The following is a 14,505-nucleotide window of genomic DNA, read 5'->3' on the forward strand; positions in this document are numbered from 1 at the left end:
ACCTGAGTTATGGCCTTTAAAACCACTGAAAAGCAAAGAAAGGGTGCCTGGGTAAGGAGTGCAATATCTGGGCTTGAATGGGTTATTTTCTGCCAGTAATGTCAGTACCACATGCAGTAGGTTCAAGTGTTATAATAGAGCTGTGTAATATCAATGGAAATTATTACTGTTTTTTTCTGGGCACACTTGGGAATATCTCCTTAGATGCCAGGAATTTGTAGTTGAAGCTCTCTTGATATGCTTCCTAACAAATGAAAAGAATTACATTTTCTGCTGGTGGAAATGTACAGTCTGTGACATAGCTCAGCAGTGTTGATAAAGTGAAAATACTTAAATTTTGAGGATGATCTGATGATTTGAGTCTTATCAAATGAGATTACATTTATACACTTCCACCTTGTTTTTACATATCTCTTGCATATATTAAATATGAAAATTTAAATGTACACCAACATTAACAGTGTTTATTACTGTTCCTTCCAAAATTCTAGCTTTAGAAATTAAGACATACACAAAAATTAAGACAGAAAAGCATTGAGGATGCTCATTACAGTGAATAGAAAAGTCTTTACTCTCCTGCCTCTCTGTAGGTTCCTTCTATTTCTTCCTGCTGGCTCTCAGCCTACTTCTACATACCTAATCCCCCAGCCAGAATCCTTCTTATGTTGCTTTCAGTAGATATAAATACATATAAATATAATTTAAAAAATTCTCCCCAGTTCCTGAATGATCCTAGATGTCAAGTAAATGACATTACCCCACAGCTGCCTCCCTCACTCTTACTACAGAGGTGCTGGCACAGCCTGGGCAGATGGGGATCCTGGATGAGGCCACAGCCCAGCGGATCTGAGCAGCCACTTTCCAGACTGGGGCACAGAAGAGCATCAGAGAAGGACTAGGATGTAATGTGGAAGGAAGGAGAGGACTGCAGAGACTTTACCCTATAAACAAGCCAGTTCAGAGGCAGGTGGGATGTGCAGTTCATCCTTTTGAGAGCATCTGGGACAGACCTGCCAAAATGGTCAAAATAGGTCTGACTGATGAGCCTTAGACTGGGGTAGAAGGGGGCTTTTAAGGTGTTCATGATTAAGTTTCACCGGGTTGAAAATGGATGAAATATCCATTTGCTATCCTTTTGAAAGGAAAACATATAAATCTATGCATTATTCACAGGCAGGAGGCTTAAAATGATGAGTGAATGTTTTGGTTTCACCTGGGATACAGTTAATTTTCTTCTTACTAGCTGTGGTTTGAATTCATTACGATACTAATGTTGATAAGGTACCTGTGTTTTGGTTGTTGCTAGGTAGTGCTAATCCTAAGTCAAGGGCAGCTGTCCTGAACCAATAGAATGGCATGCCCAGTGTAAACCGGGGGAGTTGTCTGGGAGCTGCTGGTCTCCTCTGGGAGATGGGCTGGGTGTCAGTCAGCAGGTGGTGAGCAACTGAGTTGTACATCACTTGTATTTCTTGGGTTTTATTTCTCTTTCTGTTTCTGTCGGCTCCCTTTTAAGTACAATTAGTGTTATGTTTATGTTATTATTTCAATTATGAAAGTGTTTTTATGTAAGCCCACCTCCACTCCCCCACTGGTGTTCAGGGTGCAGTGAGTGGCTGTGTGGTACTTAGTTACCTATGGGGCTAAATCGTGGCTGGGAAAAATCATTATTTTTGCTTTCAAAATGTCATTTTTAACCTTGGTATGCTTGAGTCTTTGGTCATGAAGAAATAAAGACTGCATATGAAATGAGGCCTCTTGGGGAAACAAAAGGACTCAGGCCTAGGACTTAAGCTAAAGGAGAGTGACCAAGGTCAAGGCACTGCTCTCCAGTGAATGTGAGCAAAGAGCCTTTACCATAATATTTAACACACAGAGAGTGCTTTCCCAGGAAAGCCTTTGAGAAACCTGAACAGCCATTATGGGGAGGCTGAGGCACAGAGGAAAAATGAGGTGTCTCCCCACAAAGTAACCATGGTCTCAGAGATAAATAATGCTGACTTCTGCTCTGTACTCGTTGTGTTGGTTAAAAAGCTGGGGAGAGGGGAAGGTAGATCTTAAGGCCATATTTCTCTGGAGAAGAGAGGAAGTTAAAATATCCACCTCAGTCTGAAATATGCCTCTTTTTCCTGTTAAAACCTCCAGTTTTAGGAACAAAGCTTTAATGGTCACCACAAGGAAGGTTTAGGCTAACCATGGTAGCACAGACAGCTAATCCCACTTTCTGCTTCTCCTCAGACCCAAAATGCAAACCCTGAGAGGTTTGTAGGCAATGATGAGGTGAGAGCTGCCCTGCCTGCATGCTGGGCATTTACAGCTACAGAAATATGAATAAAGCGTGCTCCAGAGGGGCATTAATTGCCATCAGTTATGAACACGGCAGCAGGAAGGAGAACTAAAACCAGCGTGCAGCTTCTTTCATTGGTGATGGAGGGCAAGCATAGCCACACGTGGTGGGTTTGTGAGAGAAAGAGTTATTTGTAATCAACAGCAAGGAGGAACTCTAAATTGAAGCCACTCTGTGGTGACCTCAGTACAGCCCTGGGGCTATCAGGGCTGCCAGCATGGCCGGGGTTTGGCTTTGTCTGCTGTGGCAAACGGGTGGATAAATAGGAGATGGCACTGCTGCATGTGTGTGCATGAAGCAGCTGGCCAATTGGCAGGACTTCTGGCACTTTTCTCCCTGCTAGAAGAGAAGTGGAAAAAAACCCAAAATCAAATAGAGTTAGTGACACCAGGAGATTGTGATGCACCAATAGCCCTATCCTTAAAACCCCTGAAAATCAGTAGCTCAGTGTTCTTCTTTTTGGGTCTAAATTCCTCAGCTCAGTAAACTCTGAGCCTGTGCACAGCTGTTCTGGTCTAAGTCAGTGTCACTGACTAGGGGAAAAAAACACAAAACTTTTGGAAGGTCCCTTCACATAAATTGCTTCCAATGAATTATTTACAGTTTACATTAGCAGCCACACTCTACACGACATCATTAAATTTTACAAGGCTGTGATGAACAGCTGCATCTTACACAATATTTTTTCATCTTTGCGTGTAAGACACTGATTCTTTCAAGGTTGTTCCCTGGGCAAGTAGCATTATTTTTTCATTCAGCCACAGGGAAAGCTGCCATTACTTCCTTGCAAAATTGTACCTCTCTTTACTGTGAAGTATTAACAGTATTTCTAGCTAGTTTACTTTGGCCTTACAGGTAAGGTGTGGCAAGGGGGGAAGCATGCTCTTGAAATAATTCAACAGATGAGTTTATTTCCTAGTTATGGTTACAGCTTACAGTGCTAATGACTCACTGCATAGAAATCTTCTGTAGAATATCTGTGTTGGAGAAAACTCCCTGGCCTTCATTGTCATGTTAACGTGGGAACTTAAGCAGCTGTTAGATCAAAGGCTCCAAGTGTTGCCCCTGCTTCGGGATTGGAGATGCTCCAAGCTTGGGCAAATTTAGCTTAGTGGGGTTATGGTGATGAAGTCAGTTTTGCTTGCATGCAAGCTGACACAAAGCTTCAAGGAGAGTTGGTACCTGGGATCTGACTGGACTTACAGCGTTTTCTGTAGAAGGGCTGAGGTAGACAGGGTCTTCCACAATGGACTACAAAGGAGTCTATCCCATAGACACACCCAGCTGAAAGTGAAGATCAGTGAGCATGGAAGTAAAATGATTTTATTCCTGTGTTGCTAAGTGTGGAAATGTTAACTGGAATCTATATATCTGTGTGCCAATGATGGGATAAAGCTGGCAGCAGCTGTGCAGTACCTGGAGCAACTGTGTACCAGCTACACTTGGGCATCTGCCAGACCCTTAACCTCTCCCAAACTTAAACTAAGAGACAGGGCCTGGCAGTTCCTTCATGTCTGGAAGCACCTTCACAGCAGAAGTGATATACCTGTACTTCTCTTCCCATTCTGGGCCCTTCTTGAAGAGATGTGATGCAAGGATTTCCAAAGTAGAGGAGAGATCAAAAAAGGGTGGTGCGTCACTTGGGGGAGACATGACAGACTGGGAGAGATGGACAGGTGCCCTAGGGCACTACTAGCTGTCTTGCACATTTGTAATTTGTTTCTGACTTAAGGAACAACATCCAAGTGTGATTTGTTAATTGACAAATGACAAGATATTATGCGCCTGCTCTTCTTATTTCTCTACCTTATAAGCAAGGATTCCTATGGGATAACCCCTGCTGCTCAGCAGAAATAAACAATATTCTCTGGGACAAATGTAGCTTTCCTCTAGCTCTCCATAGCACTTAGCTCGTGGCAGTTAATGCCATTAGTCAGAGACCTCCAGATAAAGTATCATAAAATATTAATTATAATAAGGCATTCAATGTCTCTCCCCAGGTGTACCTGCTCAGGATGCTTCTCAAGTCCTCTTGGGCAGGGATTATGGGGACAGAATGAGAAAGGTGTTTTTATTTGTGCTGTGGAGAAGGTTAATTAGAAAACTTCTCACATTATTGGCGAATCTAATTAATTTGATTACTTTAGAAGAGAGTCCTGATTACACCTGGAAAAGAAAAGCCTGAAAGCAAATTATGGGTAATTTGATACAAGACCACTCAAGTTTATGGTTACATGGCAACTGCGTGTTTTGCTGCCTTTTGAGTAAGAGGAGTGACTAAGACATGGGCAGAGGGAGCAGCACAGAATGTCCATGGGTCAGAAATTGCCTTGTTCTGGTTTCCTGGGAGGAAGTCCTGATGATTTCAGGTAGTAAAAGAGAATGTTGCCATGGAAAAAGACTCACTGGCTGTTCCCTATTTTTACTATGAAAATTATCTAGAAATCAGCTGTCCAATGATACTATTCATCAAACCTTAGCTATTTGTCCTTTGTCTGAGCTCTATTACACACACTATTAATAAACTTCTTTCTTAATTCTGTCTGTGGGTTTATAAATAACTACAAAATAACTATTTTGTCAGAGATGTTATGCACATAAACTTACATGAGCTCTAAGTTTCTATGACTTTCAGCCACACATTCACACCTGTCCTTTGTAAGGATGTGTCTCAAAAGCCATTTTTCTACCAGCATCTGAGCTGTGATATATAGGATGTCGTTAGTTAGGCAGATAGATACAAACTGATTCCTTGGTTGAATCAGCTGTTGGAGCTGGAGCTTACAGGAAATCCCTAGGGATGTGTGAACAGGCACATTGGTGAAACTACCAAAGAAAAGAGCAATATAAAGAAAGTCTATATCTTTAATATTGCTCTGAGCTGCGGTGGCCTCAAAGATTAGTCTGGCTTGGGAACTACTATCTGAATTTAAAGAGAAGCCCTATTGAGATAAACTGAGCTAAACATGTGCTTTTTATTTTGCAACATCTCCTTCCTTATAACACATTTACTAAACCTTGCATGTTAATGTAATAAATACACTGTTAGATCTGGCTTTCTATTGCCTGTTGCTATAAATGCCTGGGAGGCTGGCAGAGCTTCCTATGGGTTCACCAATGTTGAGAAGTCCCCCTGAGGTTTTTGGGGCATTCCTTCCCTTAGCTGCCAAGCCCAGTCTGGGTTCTGGCAGCACAGGTTGGGGGAGCATGGTCTCCTGGGCATATGCTGTCCCATGCCACTGCAACATGCAGCAGGGCATGGGCACAAGGCCTGGGATTCTCCATGGAACTGGGAGGTTGACCACTCTGGCTGCCTTGAGTGGTCAAACAGTGGTTCTGTAGTGAAAAGAAGGAAAAAAGAAACCTCTTATAGGACCTCTGTTAATAAAACAGGGAAGGTTTTTTTTTGTGTAAAGTATTTTCTTTTGTCTGTGTTGGCAATTATTGGCTTTTTGCCAAATTGATCTTGCATCTAGAGGTTTTGCTATTCTAAATGTGTCAGGCAGCGAATGAAAAGGAATCAAAGCTGCGTTGACACTACCTTTCAACACTGATGAGGAATCATACACAGAAATGGGAGGTAAGAGACTCAAGGCCACATTCTGCTCCAGCTGTGCAGAGACAATATGCTGAAGAGCAATAAAGTGGAGCAGTTTGCTTAGAAAAGTCTCTCAGGGCTGTTGGGTTTTGGATATATGTATGTGCCCCTAGACTTTAGGAAAGTACTCGCATTAAGTCATGGATAAGAGAAAGGAAGACACATAGGCTTCTGAAAAAGGGCTTGTTTAGTGTCTGGTTTTCTTTGTATCAGTCCAGGGAAAATATTGTGCAATACAGGCGATGGATATGTTGCCTTTACAATATCAAATGATGAAAAGTCAGTTCTTGCAAAACTCAAACTCAGGTTGGATTGTGTAAGAGAACAGACTTGACATTGCACATGATCTGATCATGAGTGGTAAGTTGTACATGTACTTCCATGTTTCTATAGATCAGGGACTGGTAGCAGATTGTATCCTGCCCCATCCAACTTTCATCCAGTTAGTGGAGTTAGGTGGTGTGAGATTATTTCTGTCAGGAGGCTTTGGCAAGCAGAGTCTCCAACTGCTCTGAGCCTTGCAGCATCAACCTGAGTGTTTGTGACAGGCAGATTTTTGATCTACTAAATTTGAACTGTTCAGGTTTGCACACTGACTGGCAGTCTTATCTTGCAGCCTTACCTTTATGCCATAGTTCAAATCTTTAAGTAGGATCTCAATAAAAGACAAATGTGAAGTCTTTGTATAAGCATTGTTAGTCTTCATTGGATATGTAATGTATATATTAAAGCTGAAGATATTCTGCCCACTTCAAACTGTCAAACGCATGCCAAAACTTACATCACACTATTAACTTTCTATAACTGTCCCATACAAACTGTAGTAATTGCACTTTAAATATATTCTTTTCAATGCAGAACTAATATGACTGTAAGGCATTGTTTTTGTTGGTTTTTTTTTTTCTTTCTAATTCAGTTGCTAAAGATCTGGCAGTTCTGTACCTACTAGCAGTACTGAAATGTTTATAATCATGCCAAGCTGAACAGCCATAAGATGCTCAGGAACACATCCAAAAAGAGCTAACACCAGCCTGCATATTTAGTGGAGAGTATTTCTGTAAACAGAGAAGGAAATCAAGCATGCAGATGTTTGGGAACAAGTTTCTTAATTTATGGAACTCATTGCTGCCCAGTGGAAGTTGGTGAAGCTATGACAACTCATTCCCTGCAGCAGATCTGCCTTTTGGCTTCTGCAAATGTGTCTTTGTATGGGTAATGTGGCACAAACTGAATGTGCCCATCCACAGTGACTAATGTCCTCCCATGGGAATAGAACACCGCTGTCAAAACCATAACTTTTACAAAGTTACTGTGTGCTGCACAGGAGCTGGTTTCTTTTTGGCAATGCAATGCAATGATGCCACAGCCTGCATTTATACTCTATTTCTTACCAGTTGCTTCTTAAAAGCTCTCAAATTGTATCAGTGGTAAAACTCCTACTGCCTGGGAACTATCTGGCCAAACCAGAATGCATCTAAACATTTCAGTATATGTCCTTACAGATAAGAATATAAAATCACCTTTCAAGGTGTTGCCACTGAAGACCCCAGCATGCCTCTAGGTCTTACTGATTCAGACCTCTAACAGGAACACTATTAAATAAGTTCAGGAAAGATTTCAGTACTCATCTTCACGTCTTTATTGGGATTTACTGTTACTAAAGGGTTTTCTGAAGCTGATCATTTTGCCAGCATGTGGAAATTAATTTGGCCCAAAAAGAAAAAGAAAAAACCCATAGCTGTAAACCAGAACTGCTTACAATGAACTTGTGAAGGAAAACCATTTGCTGTCCCTTGTTCAAAATACAGTTTAATTTCTCTAAATTGATTTCTACTCATTTTCTTGTCCCTGTTGGTTATGACATGAAGGAACAGAATCAAAGTAAGTATTGAAAGACTTAAGCAAGGCATTAAAGCAGAGATAGTGAAGTGCAGGGACAGATTGCCTGGAGAGGCTGTGGAATCCCCACTATTGGTATTTGATGGTTGCCTTATCTCATCTAAAATAGGAAAAAGCATTTGTAGGCAATGACAGAGATAGTGATTTTTGTCTTAAGAGTGGATGGCTTCTTGAAATCTCTTCCAGAGTCTTGCCATCTGTCCCTGTATATTCCCTGTGATTTACGTTTTTTCGGGGTTTCTGCCTACCCTCTCCTATTTTATAAATTGTGTATTATGGAGGACCCACATGTTGAATATTTGAGTGTCACAAGCTGTTTTTCATTTTCTTTGATTTTCCAGCTACATTTTTGTTGTAACATATCCAAAATAGCATATGACCTTAAACTGCACTTCAGCAAACCATAGTTTGGAATGAAGGATGCGGATTTGGATTCAGAGTTCAACAAAGAACAAACCAATCTCATGCCACTTATCCTGCCAAGGAAAGATGTGGTATATTTGCGCTGAGGGCCCTCAGAAGCTGCTCAGAGGCCAGTGAGCCATCTCCTCAGCCACAAAGTATATGGGTTGGATCATAGGGAGGCTGTTCCAACCATGGAGTGATCTGGGTGGTCTTCATGCCTCAGCCTGGTTGATTCGCAGACTATGCAAATCTTTGCTCAGCAGATGAGCAAGTGAAAAAATGGAAGACTACTTCTTTTCATGTTAGGTAAGCAACATATTGCAGTCTGCCCTTCAATCATGTCACTTGAAGCCAAGTAGTTAAGTCATGAAGCCAAAGGAACCACTCTGTTCCCCTGTGATGTTGAAAAGTTAAATCACATTTTCTAAAAATATAATTTTGCAGACACATTGGGATGCCCTTTCTTGAAGAATTTTACAAAATTTCCAGAGCAGAATTTTAATGTTATTGTCTCTTTAGTGCACACATACATACATGTATGGGACTATGTCTTTGGCTAAGTAGTCCTATAGGCCAGGCTGGGTGCTGCAGCTCTTATAGAGATAATACCCTAACTTCATTTAGAATATGTGCCACAGATAAAGCAAAATGCCTCAGGAGGACTTGCAGATCTTGACTGCACACTATCTTCTCAAAGCCTCAAACAGCGTTGCTTCTGAATACAAATTGTCTGTGTGTTTTATCTCACTGTGAGCACAAGTGACAACTGCCATTTCTGCAAGAAGTGGAGCAATTAGATTGTGACAAGGTTTTCCTTCTCATATCAAAACTAGAGTGGGCAATCCAAAAAACCATCTACTGCTTCCTTGCCACCCTTTGTGCTCAGAGCACCCCTTGATGCTGAAAGATACTGGTTTAAGAGCATGGGTACCTTGGTTTAGGACAGGGGACCTAAGTATTGGATTTCACATCACAGAACTGACCTTAAGAATCACCTGTGAAAATAATGCAATGGTTAAAGTGAAGACAAAGAATACATTGAGGCTATTGCTGTGTATTTGTATTGTGCTCCCATGAAAGAACCAGCACCTGAAACTGGCACTTAAATGACAGTATATGAGAAAGTGAGTGTGAATGTGTGTGTGTGTGTGTGGAGGAGGGGATGTGGGGCAAGGGAGGAGGGTGTCTTTCTGTTAGCACAGATCAGGATTCCCTTACAAATACAGGCTGCAAGTCATGATGTCCTGCCATAACCATGCTCTTATTTTGTCTCTTCTCTCAGAAATAGGATTTGGGGAAATACAGAGACATGTGGTGGATGTTGCAGGTTTTTGGAATTGCACAAGGTGTACCCGACACAGTAACACTAAGCATGACTGATAGCAGTTTAAAGCAAGCTGGTTTGTTGCTTTGTTCTGCTGTTAACAAAACCTGAGAAGCAGTCCAGAGCTGTGGCTTCAGCAACCAGCAGTGTGAGGCTGGCTGAGCTGTGTGCAAGGGGGGTTTGATTCTCAGTAGATGTCTCAGATGCCAAGCCATTAGATCCCACCACAAAAACAGTTGTGTAAAACGTTTGTGCATTGGTTCTGGCCTGGCAGCAATGGGACTGTTCCCCTTCACTGAGTGGCTTGAAATATCCCACTTGGGTTGGGGCTTCTGTCCAGCAAGGCTTCTTCTTCCATGGGTTGGCAAGGTTCCTCTGTGTGGGAATGAGAAAGGAAGGAGGTATGTGGAAGTTTTCCCTTCATTTTTTGCACTTGCACATTTAGAAACTGACATGCATTTTCCTAGCAGGCTGCTGACATCTAGGTTTGCCACCAGAAGGGCTAGGAGAAGGAAAACAGCAAGGTTTAAGGCTTCTGACTACTTTTAGGGATGTTGTTTGGCTTCAGGAAAGGAAGGACCTGTAGTCAAACCCACAGCTGATGCCAGCTGGCAGACATCAATGATGGCAGCACTAGGAAGATGATTTACACTGTCTGGGCATCCGGCCCTGCAGAAGAGGAGTGTTTTGCACTGCAGAATATGAGATAATTTGGAGCCTGCACACTCAAGAGTATGTTTAGTGTCAAGATAGCTGTTGGTCATTCTTCTCTTTTTGGTGTGATGTGTTTCCCACCTGTGGCCTTTCCTGGCCTTGCCAGGGGCAGAGCTGTGCTTTGCAGAATTTGAAGATGGTGACCACTACTGACCACCATATACACATATTTTTCAGCTAATCTCACCATAAAAATCATGCCACAAATTCTCCCAATTTCATTCAAATGAGTGAAATCATGCAAAAATATTGCTTTTGAAAACAAAATGTTCTTAGGCAGAAGAGGCCATATGTTTTGTTCAGGGAGTTTCAAACCTGACTGAAATCTGGCTCTGGTGTTTTTGTTGTTCTTGGCTTTATGGGATGTGTACTGTCAAACTGAGCTGTGAAAATGGGCCAAGCACCACACCCAGAAAAGCAATAACTGGGCACCTTCATCAGCAAAGTGATGGCATCACAGCCCCCTTGTTGTTCTGCATGTGACAAGACCTTTGTCACCTGATTTTCAGGCAGACTGAACTTCCCCTTGTGAAGTTCAAATGTGCTGCAGCTACGTGCTCATGGCTTTCATAATCTTCACAGCCTACAAGAGGCTAGGGGTTTGTTTGTTTGTTTATTTCTTTCAGAAGAATCTTTAACCACAGCAGATTTTTCCATTTTCTACAAGAAGCACTACAGGACAAGAGTGAGAGTATGAGCAATGACAGGAAAGACTAATAGAGTGGTAGAATCATTTAGGTCAGAAAAGACCTTTAAGATTATTGAGTAAAACCATTAACCTAACATTGCCAAGTGTGCTACTAGACCATGTTTCTAAGCACTACATCTTCTAAATATCTCCAGGGAAGGTGACTCAACCACTTCCCCAGCAGCCTGTTCCACTGCTTGACATGTGGAGTGATCCTGTCTGCTGAAGACATTGTTACTAATATCGAATCTAAACTTTCCCTAGTGGAAATAGGGGCCACTTCCTCTTGCCCTGTCTCATTACCTGGGAGAAGAGACTGACACACCTCACCACATCCTCCTTTCAGGGAGTTGTAGAGAGCAATAAAGTCAGCCCTGAACCTCCTGTTCTCCAGGCTAAACCACCCCAGCTCCCTCAGCTGGTCCTCACAGGACTTACTCTCCAGACCCTTCACTGGCTCTGTTTCCTTTCCCAATGTCTTTTTTGTAATGAGAGGCCCAGAACTGAACACAGAATTCAAGCTGCAGCCTCACCAGTGCCAGGGTCAGGAGAAAAATCTCTGCCCTGTCCTGCTGGCCACACTATTGCTGCCACAGGCCAGGATGCCATTGGCCTTCTTGGCCACCTGGGCACGGCTGGCTCATGTTCAGACACTGTTGAGCAGCACCCCAGGTTCTTTTCCACTGGGCAGATTTCCAGATGCTGCCTGAAGTCTGTGGCACTGCCTGGGGGTGCTGTGACTCATGTGTGGAACCTGGCACTTGGCCTTGTTGAACCCCATACCACTGGCCTTGGCCCATTGATCTGGCCTGTCCTCATCCTTTTGCAGATGCTTTCTAGCCTCCAACAGATCAACATTCCCATCCAACTTGGTGTCATCTGAGAACTTACTAAGGGGGATCCCCTCACCCAGACCAGGACTGGCTCTGATTGTAAGCCCTGGAGAACAGCACTAATGACCATGCATCAGGTGGATGTAACTCCACTCACCAGTCCCTGGGTCTGGCCATCCAGACAGTTCTTAACTCACCAAGGAGAGCACCTGCCCAAGTAAAAGGAAGCCAGTTCCTCCAGGATAATATCTGGGAAATGGTATGAAATGGTGTAAAATATTTAGCTAATGTCCATGTGGACAACATGCACAGACTTTCCATCATCCACTAGGTAGGTCACCCTGTCACAGAAGGAGGTCATGTTGGTCAATGAGGATCTGTGTTTCCTAAGTCCATCCTCCTCACCTGGTTGTCCTGTTCTTATTGCATGATGGTACTCAAAATTATCTGTTTAATGACCTTCCCTGGCACTGAGATCATGCTGACAAGCCTATTGCTCCTTGAGTGCCCCTTCCCACATTTCTTATAGATGGGCACCACATTTTATAATCTCCAGTGGCCTTGGATCTCCTTGGTTGACCAGGACTGATTGGCAGTGGCTCAGTGAAAGCTTCACCCACTATTATTTGGTGAATTCCTTCTGGTCCCACAGTCTTGCATATGAAAACCATGTAGCAGATTGCTGAGCACTGTTCTTTGTATTATAGAGCTTCATTCTGCTCCCCATCCCTTTCTTCCAGCTCAGAGGGCTGGGTACTTGGAGCACTGGCCTTTCTATTAAAGACTGAGGCAAAGAAGGCATTAAGTATCTCAGTCTTTTCCACATCATTAGTCTCTATGTTTCTGCCCTGCATCCACTAAAGGATGGAGATTCCCCTTAGCTCTCCTTGTGTTGTTGATGTATTCATAGAAACCATTTTCATTCCCTTTTACATCTGCAGCCAGATAGAATGCTATTTGGCCTTTGGCCCTTCTAATTTTCTTCCTGCAATATCTCACTGAAAAGCAGAAAAACTGAACTGACACTACAGAACCAACATCACATGAGTTCAGAAGAAAAAGTCATCCACTCACATGTCCTGTCTCTGACATAAGCTTAGACCAGAAAAAACACATGCTCCTAGAGAATTCTCCAGTATAAGACTTCCTAACGACCAGCCAGGCTCTGAGACCTGCCATGCTGGAGATTGTTGCCTCTCTTTCTTCAGTAGACCTTTTAAGGACCTTCCATCTATGGCTTTCCCTAATTGCTTTCTGCAACTTTGTAATTCTAATACATAAAGCATCTTGTGGTGGTGAGTTTCTCCATTTCACAAAATGATGACAGAGTGAGGGGATAGCATTCCTCAGCCTGCTGCAAGAGGATGGAAGCACAGAGAGCACAGGGAACCACACTGCACATCAGCACCAAGCACTGATGTGAAAATGAGAGACGTAAGGTGGAGTGGGATTTGTCTTGTGCTATAGAGCAGGGGCATCTAATACTAAATAGATGTTCTTTCTAGCTTCCTTCCAGGTACAGAGGGCTGGCGCCAGGTCCTGGTCCTAGGTGAGTTCCTGACTTCTAGGAGATCAGGAATATTGATCAGTTTTAGTTCAGCAGTACCTAAAGGCCTTGGATTTGATCTGCCTTGTTCAAATGCAGCAAAAAGGCAGCTCACCTCACCAGAGCTGGCTCTCGGAGCACTTAGCGAAAATAAGCAGGAGGATTTCAGTGGGTGCTGTAGATAGGCCCTGCAATTCTTTACCTTTTCTATATTTGCTGGATGCCTGATTTGGTGCTAAACCATGCAGGTTTCACAAACACCTGTTAGACAATAACCAGAGAAATGAGGAGTACCAGTTGCATTCTCAGGAACTTAGATGCACTTTGAAGCAACCTCTGGCCTGGGACGAAGCACAGAGCTTTGTCTGATGTATCTGCCAAATTAATTTCTGCTCCTGATATGCTCAGAAGGTGTTAGTTCAGTCAAAACTGAGAGTTTTCTTGCCAGCAATAGACTCTCAGAAGGGCAACAGAAGTGTGTATCTGCATGCTAGCCAACACAGAGCTTCCTGGTGAAGGAGTTTAAAGGGGAAGGTGCCCAGATCACTGTCTTTGTTCTTTGCCTTCTCTGAGATGTTTCAAGTCTGAACCATTGCTTGACAGTGAAGAAAACAGCTTCTTCCTCTGCTAGCTGCAGGATGTTTTGAAGTAGGTTGCCAATTTCCCTACTAGTGATAGAAACCTAATCTTTTTTTTTTTTCTGTCAATAGACCAGAATATGTCTGAACAACCACACACAAATGATAGTTTACAAATATGGATAATTTTCTATAAGGATGGAAGTGATATAGAAGCTTAAGCTGCAATGGATATCTAAAGGTGTTTCTTATAAGAACCTGAAGTGTCACTGATACTCCTGCTTTTCACGTGCAAGTGTATTAGTCCTAAAAAATGCTTTAAATCAATGTTTCTCATAAGCCACCAGCAAAAGCTGTGACATGCTGTAGGAAAAAAAAGGCAACAACTGTGTTTGTACAGTAGGTACACACAAAGGATTTGTACCTTTTCAAACTGAGTTTTAGATCAGACTTGAAGAACTGCCAAGAGAGTTCTGCAGGCAGAAAAATCTTGTGGGAACAGGGTGGAAATGGCCCAAGTTGTTGAAACAAGCCAAAACAAGATAATTTATTCCTAGATAATTACATCAAATCAAG

Source organism: Agelaius tricolor, unplaced genomic scaffold, assembly GCF_023055355.1.
Source record: "Agelaius tricolor isolate 1412-34295 unplaced genomic scaffold, bAgeTri1.0.p SCAF_4, whole genome shotgun sequence".
Lineage (NCBI taxonomy): Eukaryota > Metazoa > Chordata > Aves > Passeriformes > Icteridae > Agelaius > Agelaius tricolor.